The following is a 15718-nucleotide window of genomic DNA, read 5'->3' as shown; positions in this document are numbered from 1 at the left end:
AGTCCCGGACGTGGTGCGTAGGGGTCTCAATAAGGGGTTTTGAGGCCAGATACGCCAGCTCGAGGGCAGAGTGTCACATTTACAGGGTGAGCCTGACCCTCCTAGACAGCCGGCAGCACTGCCACCTTTGAGACAGTTTTGGTGCAGTGGTGGCTGCCCATGGCTGGACTTCCGTCCCACTGTTTCCATCTGGAGGCTCATGGGCTTGTGACTGCTGAACACCCCTCCCTGTCCAAGTTGTATCCCCCCACATGTGTCATATACCGATCCTGTATGCTGTCTTGTCTGTCATCCTACCCAACCTATCCTCCATGAGCATACCTACTCCCTTGCCCCCACATCCCACTCTCACCCTATGGAAACAAAAGGCCAATCAGTTCCTAGAACAACATTTGCTCCATACATAGCTGTCCATTTCACACACATGTCCACTGGACACATGTAACCCTTTTAATATGGATCACAACATACTCCAGTTGTCCTCACCCCTGTCTCTCAGGCACACGATCCTGGTATGCACATGACTCCTAAAGGTTCCAGGTACACGTGATGCAGATGACACCATTGTACACACAACACTACCGGTCCCTCTATGGTTTCCCCATTTACCTTTTTCATGATATGATGTCGCACACAGCACCTTGCAAGAGTACTGTTCTCACATAATGATTGGGCAGGAACTGTTGTGCTAATGTAAATAAAATGCAGAGAGTGATGTATTTGGACAATGTGCAAATGTTTGCATGTATTAATGACACATGTCTGTCTGAGGGGGTCTCGATATTACATAAGACAACACCACTACATACTACAGGCATTGTTGGTGTTTCCCTTTTCATTCCTTTGTAATGCTTTGTTGTTACATGGGATGATCTTGATATATCTATATATATGTATGTATCTATATCTGGACATAAACACACACACATACATCTACATGATGGAATACATTTCCTATACTGTTGAATGACTGTGTTGGATGATATTTTTGTGATAACATCAGATGTCTGTATATCTGCCATGGCTTAGTGGTAAATCACATTATCCTGTGTGCAGGGTCATGGTTTCGAGCCTTGCAGAAGCCGTTTATTTTGTTGCTGGGCAGAACAAGGCAGTTGGATATGATGTGATTAAGGCACATTAAAGCAGTTGTGAGCGAGTGTGTGTTCGTTTGTGTGGAGCTAAGCAATGCTAACCTCCAGTTACAGTTTCTTACTCTCAGTTTGCCTCTACATTGCTTCACCAGTGTAATACTCGCATACTGGCGGCCAAACAGGCTTACACCCGCTTGCTCCCGCACAGATGCACTGCATTTGGTGTTTGCATTTGACAACCACACCCGTGGGTGGGAGTGAGGAGTATGATATTACCTTGTGATGCCTATTACATTGGATTACATGCCTACAGTATCAGGAATGGCTGCTCATTAGTCGAAAGCATGCCGTTCGACTGTACTGAATCCGCAGCCTGTCCAGAGTTTGATTCATATTATTGGTGTGTTCCTCTTACAATTACCTGTCTGGCTAATACATGGGAACTGACACTCTTCAATACAAACAAGTAATTGGGTTTTGGAACCCACATCCTTCAGCCGAGTCATGCTACTGCATACCTACTATTCTATCATCTTTCTATGGTTGTAAGTGGAATATGTACTTTCTGTCCCTGTCAGACCACTCAAACGATTGGGGACAAATATCAACTGAATCAGGGACATGTCATAACAACATCAGGGACACATTTAAATTATTAGTGCTTTTAACCTGACACAATGACAGACTCAGAGCATATGAATCCATACACATTTTCTGAGGCAAATGATGTTTATACCTCTTAATTGTTGTCATTATTCATTACATGTAATTCACCACCTTTCCTCCAAACGTCACTAGTTTTAAGAAGGATTAAGTGGGACAGAGTTAGAATTTGAGTCAAAATCAGGGACGTCCCTGGAAATCGGGGACTGTTCAGAGGTATGGTCCCTATTTGTTCCCCCAATGGTTTATGTCCTGTTCAGTGGATTTGCCCTTAGGGATTGAAGGTATGGGCAGCAGCTATGCCCGTTTCGGAATATTACTTACAACCCTGGGGCAGTCCTAATATGACTGCGCAAGCCAACACCTGCATGCTTAGGCCCATAATTGCATACCCATAGTACACCACCTGCCCTCATGTACAGCACTCATCCTTACTGTGGGTGCAGGTGGGGTATAAACACACCACTACACACTGCCCACTCTCTTTGTGTCGGGACACATGTTGTACGTTGTGTCGAGCCATGGGTTATCAGGCTTGCACAACCTACTGGTCCGTGTACATCTACAGCCTAGTTTGATGAATCATTACTGGGACTGACTCCGATGATCATTAATTTTTGGGTGTCCCACAAGGGACATCAATGTCTGTGTTTCAAGATTAGACCTGGAAGGTCTCTCCCACTGGTAGTATCCTGCCGGTAGTCTAGGAAGCAGTGGTGTGTTTACTTTTATTGTGTGTCTGTATGTCTCACTGGCCTAGCTGGGGGGGTGGGAGGGTTGCTGCTACGTGTTACATGATTGTTTATTGGACCCCTCACCCACATATGCACGGCCTGTGAACATATATAATTCGTAACTGCTGTATCATATCCTAGCTATATACATGTGTATAGTTACAGTCACATATACATATATATATATATATATATATATATATATATATATATATATATATATATATATATATATATATATATATATATATATATATATATATATATACACATTTGTACTATGGAGAGGGAGAGGCTTATCTCTATGTCGCTATGGGTAGATATACACACACATACCTCTACATATATACATCTACATCTTGTTATTCCGTTCCTTGCCATATAGATTACACTTTGCTGCAATGGGACTCATAGTGAGTGTGGCTACTCGTTGGGTGACGCCTCTGTCCAATGAACACATTTGCTTACATCCCTGGAGCTGTCCATATAGGCCCACGTCAGCCAACACCTGTACACCTAGACTCATAAGTAGCTACCCATAGTTCCCCCACCCGCATCTCTTCTACAGCACCCATCCTTACTCTGGGTCCTGGTCGGTTCTGAACACACCACTACACGCTGCCCACTCTCCACTTCACGGAACCCACGTCATACAATAATCTCGAACCATGGTTCATCAGGCTTTCCCACCCTTGTATTCCGGGTATGTGTATATCCCAGCCAGAATGGTCGGTGTATCACCTTCTTTTGGTCTTGGCAATTTTTGGGGTGTCCCACAAGGGATGCACCTGTCTGTGTTCCAAGATTAGATTTCATGGGTGCACTGTTTACCCCCCCTCCCCGGTTGTATCATGCCTGTGGTCTGGGGACCAGTGGACTATTTACATTGTTTGCGGGTTTATGTGTATTTTTCCCATGTCCAGCTGGGGGGGGGGGTTGGAAGGTCATGCTACGTGTTTTATGCTTCTTGCTTGGGCCCCTCACTTCCATTGGCATAGCCTGTGAACCTATGTCATTCTTGTGTGCTGTTTACTGTCATAGCTGTATATCTGTGTAGATCTATGCACATACACACACACATATATATATATATATATATCTATATCTATATATATATATATATCTATATATATATATATATATATATATATATATATATATATATATAAATACTTATATGTATATGTCTGCAACTACATATATATATATATATATATATATATATATATATATATATATATATATATATATATAGATATAGATATATATATATATATATATATATATATATAGATATATATATATATATATATGCCTGTAAAGCAATGCATACCCCGTGCAAATGCACTTAAACACACTTACTGGTGTTTATATATGCTTAAACCTGCTTACTAGTGCCTTATTCATTATGACACTGACACTTCGCTCCAATTAAAAACACACAATGGAAAAATGGAGAAAAAACAAACTTGTAAAGCACTGTGTTCCCCGTTGTACAGAGCCCAATTAAGGCAGTCCCACAAGCGTTGATGTAAAATGATAAATAGTATCAAGCAGACTCTTCAGTCCAAAAAGAACCAAGCATCAAGTTTATTAACAAAAAGCAGTAATTCCATTAAGCGCTTTAATTTCCCAAACAGGGAAACTTCATCAGAATAACACTGCCATTAAAAACAGCCCACGTATATATAACAAATGAATTGGTTAATTAATTAATTCAATTACATCATTGGAACAGAGTACATAGATTTAAAGGTACATAATAAAAAACTATAGTTGTGTCATTCAGTTTATCCATATAATAAATTGTATTTGTGTTTTGATAATATAAAAAAACAAAACAACATAAAAACAGTGTAAAAGAAATCTTTTATATATATATATATAAAAAAAAGTTAATAAATGCATTCAGCACATGTACCTAATGTATAAAGTGGTTGTGTAAAATGTATATATATTAAGGTAAAAATCCCTAAAGTCCACTAAGTACCCACAAGAATTTGTTCATAAAAGATCTAGTAGAATCAAATTGCTAATAATAAAATGTTTATATCACTAGACAAATAGAACTTGAAAACATATGTACATAAATATAAATAATAATTATTGATGTTAAATATTAAATATAAAAATAAAATAAAGGTTGATTTGTTATTGTATTTCGTTGCAGTAATGAAATTAAAGTCATATGACAATATAATAATGTGATAGTGTATAATAATGTCATAACACATTATTTGTAGTTTCATAAAAATCATAATGAAAAAAATAGATAAAAAATTAATAAACTATTGATAAACTCATCTCTTGTGGTTATATGTTTTTCTTTTGATTTTATTTGCTTTTAATTTTAAAGCTGGTAGAAGTGATATATGGTCATTCAAACCAGGGGGTATATTGGAATCCAGCCTTAGTTGTCAAATAAGTTCTCTATAACTAAGCTGGTTTTCCCAGTCTCCCCCTCTGTTGTTTCTAGCTAACTTTTCCAAAATCCAAAACTTAAAATTTGTCTCCTTACAAGTTTGTGTATGGCAAAAAAGGGCATTGGTTTACTTTTTCCTATTGACATCGTACATGTGTTCATAAATTCTTTGGCGTAAGTGTCTTTCTGTCTTGCCCACATAGTAACACCAACATGACATACAGTAAGCCAAGTAAACTACTCCACTAGTATAACAGGTATAATAATGTTTCCCTTTTATTTTGGTTGGAATGGTGGGTAGTGTTAATTCTTCTATGTTGGCTATAAATGTACATTGCGGGCATCTTCCACATCGAAATGTACCTTTTTTCCTAGTATCCATCTCCTGCTTGTTCCTCTCAAAAATGGTTTTGAGATTTGGTCCCCTTCTAAAACTGTAACATAGATGTCTATCAAATATGTTCAAGGTATTAGACATACTTTTAAAAATGTCCCATGTTTTATTAATAGCTTTTCTTATTAGTTTAGTGTTAGAATTGTATGCCATAATAAGAAACGGTGTATCTAAAACCATATTGGGAACAATGTCATTATTAAAATTTTGATGTTCATCTAAAGTATTGCCGTCATTCCCCATTTCAGTATTAAGCAAGGGAATATACTTAGTCCCCCATCCCATGGCAACCTCTTGTTTTAAGGGAAGTATAATGGATTCAGGATAGCCCCTCTCCAAAAATAATTTGTGTATGTAATCTAATTCATTAATCAAATCACTATATTTAGTTGTCATCCGGGCCACCCTGACCATCTGTCCCTTAACTATGTTCTTCTTCTGTAATGGGGGATGATTGCTAGAGTAATAAAGGTAAGAGTTCGAAAAGCATGCTTTTCTATATATGTTTGATACAAATGTTTTGTTTGTATAATCCTTCTTAATGGTTAGATCCAAGAAGTGTATTTCATCCAAGTTGAATTCATGTGAAAATTGCAAAAAGGAAGTAGAACCATTGAAATAATCTATGGCTTTTAGAGCCTCATCTTGTGTACCTTTCCACACTATCAATATATCATCCAAATAACGATAGTATTTGACTATGTTGGCCCCAAAAGTGGAATTAAAAACAAAATGTTGTTCCCAAAATAACATGACAATGTTGGCAAAAATGGGGGCACAAGCTGCCCCCATTGCCACACCGTCTAACTGTTGGTAAATATCATCTTGGAAGTAAATAAAGTTGTTTTTTAATACCAGTTCTATATTTTCCAATATCAATTTAAACTCATTGTTGGTCAAAAATTTGAATTCAATTAGCATGTACAGTCCAATACCATGCGGAATTACAGAAAAAAGATCTTTCACGTCAATAGTCATGAACGAATAATCAGATTGAAAAGACAATTGGTTTAGTTTCTTTAATAAATCCCAAGAATCAATTAAAATATGTGCATAGAGTTTGTAAAAAGGTTTTAGTTTTGTATCTATATAGATAGCTAAAGGTTGTGTTTTAGAACCCTCAGAGGTCACTACAGGTCTCAATGGGGGAATCCTCTATACTTTTATGTATCTTGGGAATACCAGACATGGTTGATAGAAATGGTTTGTCTACTTTAAAGAATCTGTAAAGTTTTTCATCAATTAAACCCTGCATAAAGTTGTCTTCTATAATCATATCAATCTTATGATAAGCAATGTTAAGTTCATTCTTGGAAATGATGGTGTATCTACCATGCCCGTTTAAAATTTCCATCATTTTTGTTGTATACAACCAGTTGTTCATTAATACAACCCCACCCCCTTTATCAGGTTTCATAATCCTGATATCAGGATGTTTATGTTTAATTTCATCCAAAACTAGTTTTTCTTCTGTGGTAAGGTTTGATTTAACAAATGTGTGTCTATTGTGAATCAAAGTTTTCACCTCATTGATTACCACATTTTCAAAATTATTAATATCACTCTGTAGGGGAGGGGGTTGTATATACTTCTCCTTGATAGAACATCTGTATGTCTATTAATAGTGCTCCCATAGTCACCATCAGAAACACTGTTCAAACTGGCCAAAAATTCTAGATTTAATTTTCTAGTGAATAATTTTATATCCAAAATTAATTCTGCCATATCTATCTTGCTATTAGGCACAAAAGTAAATCCCTTTATGAATAAAGAAAAGTGTCTATCTTCAACATTCATATCAGTGTAGTTGTAAATAAAAAATTCACTGTCAGGCTGTCTAACCATAATGTTATTTCTGTGAGTTTTTGTAGTATAAATTACGTTGTTGAATTCCTCATTATTATCGTTTGAATTAAACGAAGTGTCTAAAATCGTTGAAACTATTTGGGTACAAGTATTAAATATGTTGTTAAATTCCCTATCATCTTGGTCCATGTGATGTTCATTAACCAAACTGTTTTGATTAATAAGAACCAACTCATCGTTGTTAATAATGTCAAGGGTAACATCACTGTTAATAGTGATGTTGTTGTTGGTAACAGTGCATTCCCCTATTGTCTCAGAGCATATTGGTTGGTGACCTGTGCATATGTCAGATGTGGATGCAATTTCTGTAATCTTTCGGACCTTCTCGGTCCCTCTAATTCTAAAGGGACATCAGTCTCATTATCTGTGTTCCCCCTGTGATAGTTATCGGTGACTATACTAGTATCACCACTAGCCCTAAAATCACTATCCCATTGTTCCAACTGATGGTATCTATTGTTATATTTATTTTGATGTTGGTGAACATGTTGAGGCCTTGCCCTAGCATGTCCATATAAAAATCCCTTAGAATTACTATTGGTGTTGTTACCTATTGGGTAGGCCTGCTGGTGTTCATAGGCCCAGTTGTCTCTTTCCAATTTGCCCATTTTTCTTTTATAATTCTTTGCCATAGCATTGTCAACATCATTCAGTACTCTAAAATTGTTTTGTTTATGTTCCCTCACAGTAAATAACAAATCATCACTGATTTCTTTGTTAAGACTATCAATCTTGCTTATTAGTTCATCAATCTGTGCATTATTGTTATTTATCATAGCCTTAATCAATGCTAAACCACAATTATTTAGAATGTCCACAACTTCGTTATAAAATGCAGAACCCAAAACAGTACCATTTGGAAATTTGTTTAATCTAAGTCCCTTAGGGACATGTTTTCTCTTTACACACTCAGTTAAAAACCAGTTGTCTAAGTTTAAATTTTTGCATTTTAACATGAGTTTTTTCAGCAGCTTACATTTGTCAGAATATGAAGTATCCTGTGGTTGCTGTTTCTGTTCCTCATTACGCTGCTCCACAGACCCAAAACTCTTATTTAACCAGTCCGATATGTTAATATTTGTGTATTTGTCAAATAAAAAGTCGTTGGTGTTATATCCCATCCTGTTTTGTTCACCAGCCCTCCGTTCAGCATTCGGTGAACTTAAAACCCCTGTAGCTCCTCCATTTTTCTGATTTTGAATGCTAGTATTGGCGTGTTGACCTCGCACCGGTTGTGCGCACGGAATAGAGTCCTCCGTATACTGAGTGCTAGCTTCCAGTTGCATGAAGGCTTGCAAGAGCCTAGTGAGTTCACCAATCAAAGATTGCTCATTCCTCTGCTGTGAGGCTCCTTGGGTATCCTGTACATCCATCGAAAAATGTCACAAGTAAAAAACACACAATGGAAAAACGGAGGAAAAACAAACTTGTAAAACACTGTGTTCCCCATTGTACAGAGCCCAATTAAGGCAGTCCCACAAGCGTTGATGTAAAATGTTAAATAGTATCAAGCAGACTTCGCTCCAGTTAATTTTTAATTGTTATTTTGCAGGTTATACAGCGGACAGATGTCGCAATATGTTCATGTACAAATTACCGATGGTAAATGGTATGTGATGCAGTGGGATTCAGTATGGGAATGCCTGTTCATTAGGCGGTTGCTCTAACCAATGCACTATTGCTGTGCTGCTTCATTTGCATATATACCCATATACCCATGGCTCCTGGTTCCCCAAACACCCACCCCAACACCTCCCTAACATTGCAGTCATCCATTCTCCAGTTGGATTTGCGGTGTATCCACACCACTACACATTGGCCACTCCCTACTCCTATAGACCCATCCCATCGGTTGACTCACTCCACGTATCCTCAGAACTCCCAGACTTTTAGTCCACAAACATTGGTGACATGAGTGACCAAAAGGACACTATTCGCAATTTTTGGGTTGTCCCACTTGAGACACGCATTTGTTTATGTCAAGATTAGACTCTATACTTCATTACATCCTTACTCCCATTAACATGACACTACAATAAATTAATAAGTATGACTATGTGGTAAACCACACTTTACCCATGAGAGCCTAATTATGTACGTGTTCAGTGTATTTCTTTTACAAATAGAACGATTTAGTAATTGGCGTTGCCGTAGCAGGCAGATCACAGGAATGATTCCATGTGTTGGAAAGTCTTCACATTTGATTTTTTTCAGCACAGCACTGACTTCGGACATTGTATACACTTCTGTGTTTTAGCAGTTCTGTCCCTTCCCTCTTATGCACAACCTATTATTCTATCTACCATCGAGGTTTGTAAGGGCACATTCATGTTATTTATGTCTGCAAATGGAATGAATGTGTTACAGAGAATTTACTTCTACATATTGATGTCTGCATGTGTGTATGCATATATACTTATAACGAACTCGCTGACCTCCACGGGGCGGTCCAATTAGAACCAGCCCATCCAACCTTGGCATGCCTGGCTCCATAATTTCATACCCATAGTTCCTCCACCCCACCCGAGTTCAACATACATGCATACCATCCATTGTTCAGTTGTTATCGCAGCCAGAACACACCTCCACACATTGCCCTCTACTGAGCATTAGGAGATCTACACGTATGTTGCCCCAACCCATGTATTATCAGGCTCTCCCATCATTTAGTCCTTGAACATACCTGCCCTTGCTTGTATAATGGTCAGATGGCCAAATAGCCTATCAATATTTGGATAGTCCCACCAGGGACTACCCTCTGTGTGTAAAGTAGACTTAGCAGATCAACAATGTTACTCCCACTGGTAATATCCTGCCTGTGGTGTGTGTAGCAGTGCTTTGCTCATTCCTGCCCAGCTTGATATGACATACGCTGTCAGCGCTATATAATACTGGGGCTGCTGTTGATTCCCTTATCATTACTTTTGTTTGCTTTATTGTTACGTCGTTCTTTCTTTATAGATATATATATATATATATATATATAATATATATATATATATATATATATATATATATATATATATATATATATATATATATATATATATATATATATATATATATATATATATATATATATATATATATATATATATATATGTGTATGTATATATATATATATATATATATATATATATATATATATATATATATATATTATATATCTGTACATACTTATATATGTTTCCTATACTGGGCATTGCTTAGACCCACGCAAGCGCACTCAGACTTACTTACTGGTACTTATATATCTTTACTGCTGCTTATTTGTGCTTACACCTGCTTACTAGTGCCTTATTCATTATGACAGTGCAACTTTGATTAAATGATATTTAAGTTAAATATCTCATGCAATACTTTTATGTTGGTTTTACAGCAAAACGACATTCATTCCACATGGAAAATGATATGTGCTATTGTTGAGCTTGAACCGTGAATGCCTGTTCGATAGGCAGATGCTCTAAACACTACACTATTGACATTTATGTTGATTCCGCATGTTTTTTTTCTATTTGAATGAATTTGATGTGTAAGCTATGCTCAGCAGAGGCCAGTGTAAGCTACGCTTGGCAGAGGCAGCGACGTGCAAACACGCTGCGCTTTGCTTACACCTTCGATATTGCAACAATTCAAATGTATAATAGGGACATGGGAATCTAATTGTGAAAGTTCTAGGGACAGGGCTCAACATTCCACTATGTGCTTGTTTGTTTACTACTTCAATTTTATTTCACTGTTCGTGGACACTCTTGTATGCTTAGCATACATTTCGGTATCCACGGACACTGAATTACTGTCTTTCTATTAGAGGTGAGCTCTACTAGTAGGCATAGTAGGTTTTGCAACTGTTTGGGCATGTTTACTCCTCCATAGAGCACTTGTACACTCCCCCTGCACTCACACACATTTCCTGTGCATGTCGAGGGTGCGGCGTCGCGCCCTCATACATATTCATATGACGCTGCTGGCTGCACCATCTGTAGTGACGACACTCGGCGCAGGGCTAAAACCGTCCTTGTGCCAAGCTTTTTAAATCCCGGGGAATGTGTCTGAAAAAAAATGCTTTTATAAAAAGAAAATCAAGGATAAATATGAAAAAAGAGATAAATGTATTTAAAGAACTGGTAAAAATCTGTGGTCAAGAGAAGAGGAAGTCAATATATTATTATTATCCTCTTTTTTTAAAACCATAATTTTTCATGTTAGTAATTTTAAATGTATATAAAGTGACAAAACAACCTAAATGTTCTCACTATATCCTTCTCCCCTCAATTAATGAAATTGCCTCATGTCAGCCATCTGAAGATATGTGACTATGTGACCTTGTACAAACCACTACAAAGTGATAACATTTACTTCAGTTGTGCTCACATAATTATAGTCATAAATGAAGGCCATTACCAAATGTTTGTACTATAGTTTCTTAGCATTGCTTAATACTGTGAATATATGACCATACCAACAGTCAAATTATGCACTTTAGATTTACTAATCATTGAGTAGCCTATAAGAATAAAGCATCCTTTATAGGGAGGACGATCCTTTTTTTAACTGCCTGCTACTCCAGACATTGTACAGAAATACAGAAATCTTTCCCTAAACTCAGGGCCAGCCTTAGCTGAAATGATGTCCTAGGCGAAGTAGTACTTCAGCACACCTTAAGCCCCACCCACACCATACTCATGAAACACCCCTATAAGCCACACCCACAGGTAGGTCACTGTTCAAGAAAGCCACTCCAGTCATTTCCTTCAATTATTTAAATGCATAGAAAGAAAAGATACATTGAAATGTAGTTAAACTGCAAGTGAAGGATGGTGGAATCTTCCTTTAATAAACCTGCTTTATCTGTTGCTCCTTTACACATATTTTACTATAAAAGTCATGTCTTCAGAAAATAGAAGCTCATGTGCCTTGTTTCAAAGGGTTGCTTAAGTTAATCTAAACAGTTTAATTTACTTTGGGGTAGGGGAGCAAGCCTTACACCTCAGTGAAAGTAGAATAGCATCCTCTCTCCTCCCTGTGTACAGTAGCTTAAGCTAGAATAGCACAAACACAGATAGTCATTTGCTAAGCGATACAGTCTCACAACAAAATCACACTCAGCATGAGCAGTAAACTTCACTATTGAAACAACATGAAAACCCACATTCATAGAAAATGCATCTGGCCAGTGGAGGATTAAGTTTACCTCTGGGCAGTTTTCAAAACAGACTCCTTTCACACATTTTTAGGGTCATGCATATATGTATTTGTTCTTTAATTCATCTTCCTGATTGTATTAAATTATATTCCTTATATAATTCAGTGCCACTTGTTAGAATGTGTTTTACATTTGTAGTTGTAAACATTCTTTTAATAAAGCAATGAAATAAAATGTCTAAACTAATAATGACAACGCTACTCATTTCAGAAAATTTCAACCATAAAAGACCACTCAGACGTCTGTCATTAGAATCCACCAATATCTCTCAATACATAATTTCTGCAGAAGTAAAATCATCTGCATAATTCCACATTAAAGAAATCTGTAACTAATGAAGAGGTTGCTACTGGCAAACAACTTTACACCTCAATGTTTCATCTACAAATTCAGTGCCTTTTGCCCGTGAAGAACTAATTGCTTATATTGCATTTAAAAAATCGGTAAACTGGTAATACTGCAATAGGAAATGACTAAAACCGACAACAAGTTCATAGGTGCTAGATATCTCATACAAAAGAGGACACACTCAGGAGTGTAGACCCCCTATCCCCCCTATAATGCACCAAATAATCGGCAATCATATGGGTACTGCAATAAGAGCACTTCATCTACATGGTCTGAGAGTAGATTCCACAGCATTCTGCACCAAAGGCAATTATGCTACTAACACTCCTTTCAAATTCTACAACACAGTGTGCCATTTGATACACAAACGAGTTACACATTGAAAACAGACTTAGCATGACCAGCAGTAAATTTTCTTCCTTTGAAGCTCACAATTCCACAAAAATGAACTGAAACTCATAATCCATTAAAAATGCACTGCAACTCTCAATTCCCTGAAAATGTACTGAAACTCAAACTCATTTCTGTCAGCAGGCTGGTAGTTGGTGTAGAGCAGTGGTTGCCAAACCTTTATGGGCTGAGACCCACTTTTGAAAATGGTAATTTTTCATTACCCACTACTCACGTTTGCATGTGTGCATGTGAAGCACTCATGGTCCTCCTTAAATGAGAAGATGCCATCACCACAGAGTGTTTTTTTAAGATTTAAAGGGGCCATGTGAACTATTCTCATACTTTAATTATTAACCGAGCCTGATCATGGTCAAATGGGACCATAGGCAAGGTAATAGAATGTGCCCCCCCCCCCGAGCAGCCCTTCTTGCAGCAGCTACCTCCCCATCCATGCCAGTGTCCAATTACTTGGCTATTTCTCCCCAGTTACCATGAACACTGTTCAAACATGTCAGTGTGTGTACTGTTACTTATTTACATCTACAATGATTACATATTGAAATAAAATGCACAAACACCAACAGCCATTTGCTAAACAGTACAGTCTCACAATGAAAGCAGTAAACTTTGCTGCCATTGAAACTCACATTCATTAAAACAGCATTAAAACTCACATTCAAATAAAATTCATCTGGTCTGTGGAGAATTAAGTTTACCTTTGGGCTATTTTAAAACTACAGGTTCCTTGAACACATTTTTATGGCCATGCATACATGTATGTGTTCTTTGATTCACTTCCTGATTGTATTAACTTATATTCCTTGTATAATAAGGCACCACTTGTTAGTGTAGGTTTTAAATTAGTAGTTATGAACATTTTTTCCAGTAAGCAATGAAATAAAATGCATGACCCAATAATGGCAAAACTTCCCATTTCAGAACATTTTAACCATAAACGGCCACTTAACTTATGTCATTACAACCCACCAGTATCAGTCAATAAGCACAATCTTTGCTGAAGTAAAATTAATCTGAATAATTCTACATTAAAGAGATTTGCAAATAATGAAGAGGCTGTTACTGGCAAACAACTTTACATTTCAGTGTTTCGTCTGCACATTCAATGCCTGCTGCCCTTTCAGAATGAATTGCCTACGTTACATAAAAAAAAAAAAAAACTGGTAAGCTGAGAAACCAAGAACAAATTCATAGTTGCTAGACATCTTATATAAAGGAGGACACACTCAGGAATGCAGAACCACTATTCCCCCTTAAAATGCACCGAATAATCATCACTTAGGTCATTACATACCATGCCTCCATACCTTTCTACCTCTTAGCACAAGAAAGCTGGGCAATGCCTAAAATAATGTGGATGCAATGACCGAAAAATAAGGATGGTTTTTAGTAGTGCTCTTTTTATCTTAGAAAGTTACTAGAATAACAGGATTTGTATTAGCATGTATTTTGTGAAAGATGTGAAATTTAAAACTAATATACATGTCATTATTTAGTGACTTCAGTCCTCCCTGATTTGCCAGAAAACCACAAATTTTATGAGGAACAGGCCAAAAATATGAGGCAAAAATCTGGACAGTTGAAAGGTATGCATACCTCTCAACCTCTTAGTGCAAAAAATCTGGTCAAAGCCTAATATAATGTGGATGCAATGATCAAAAAACAGGGACCGTTTTTAGTAGTGATCTTTTTATCTTAGAAAGTTGCTAGAATAACAGGATTTGTATTAGCATGTATTTTGTGAAGGATGTGAAGTTTGAAATTATATACATGTCATTATTTATTGACTTCAGTCCTCCCTGATTTGCCAGAAAACCACACATTTTATGAGAAACAGACAAAAATTATAATGCTAAATCTGAACATTTGAGAAGTATGTTAATCACACACACACACACACACACACACACACACACACACACACACACACACACACACACACACACACACACACACACACACACACACACACACACACACACACACACACACACACACACACCTATACTCTCACATAGCAAACCACACATATACCTTGTCTTTCATACAGCAACTAACGACTAGTTTAAATTCCACACTCTCCTACTCTACTTTCTCATACAACACACAGACATGCACTTTTCTCTCTCATACAGAAATGAACTGAACCACTAGTTTAAATTATACACCCACACAGCTACTTTCTCTCTGTTCTCACACAGCAGCACACACATACACACACCGACTCTCTCACAAAGGAAAACACACATACACACACCTACTCTCTTGCACAGCCACAGATATACCTCTTTCAGAGCAATGAACTGCTAGTTTTAATTCCATACACACACACACCTACTCTCACGCAGTAACACACACACACACACACACACACACACACACACACACACACACACACACACACACACACACACACACACACACACACACACACACACACGCACTTTATCTCTCATACAAACAGAACAGCTAATTTAAATTCGATACACACACATACACACCCACACTTTCTCTCTCATACAGAAACAAAGTGTATAAATTACACATAGACAGACGCACACATACACTTACCTGCTTTCT

The sequence above is a fragment of the Protopterus annectens genome, chromosome 7.part0 (assembly GCF_019279795.1).
Source record: "Protopterus annectens isolate FY-2018-M chromosome 7.part0, PAN1.0, whole genome shotgun sequence".
In the NCBI taxonomy this organism is placed as follows: Eukaryota; Metazoa; Chordata; order Ceratodontiformes; family Protopteridae; genus Protopterus; species Protopterus annectens.
This window is presented reverse-complemented; position numbering follows the sequence as displayed.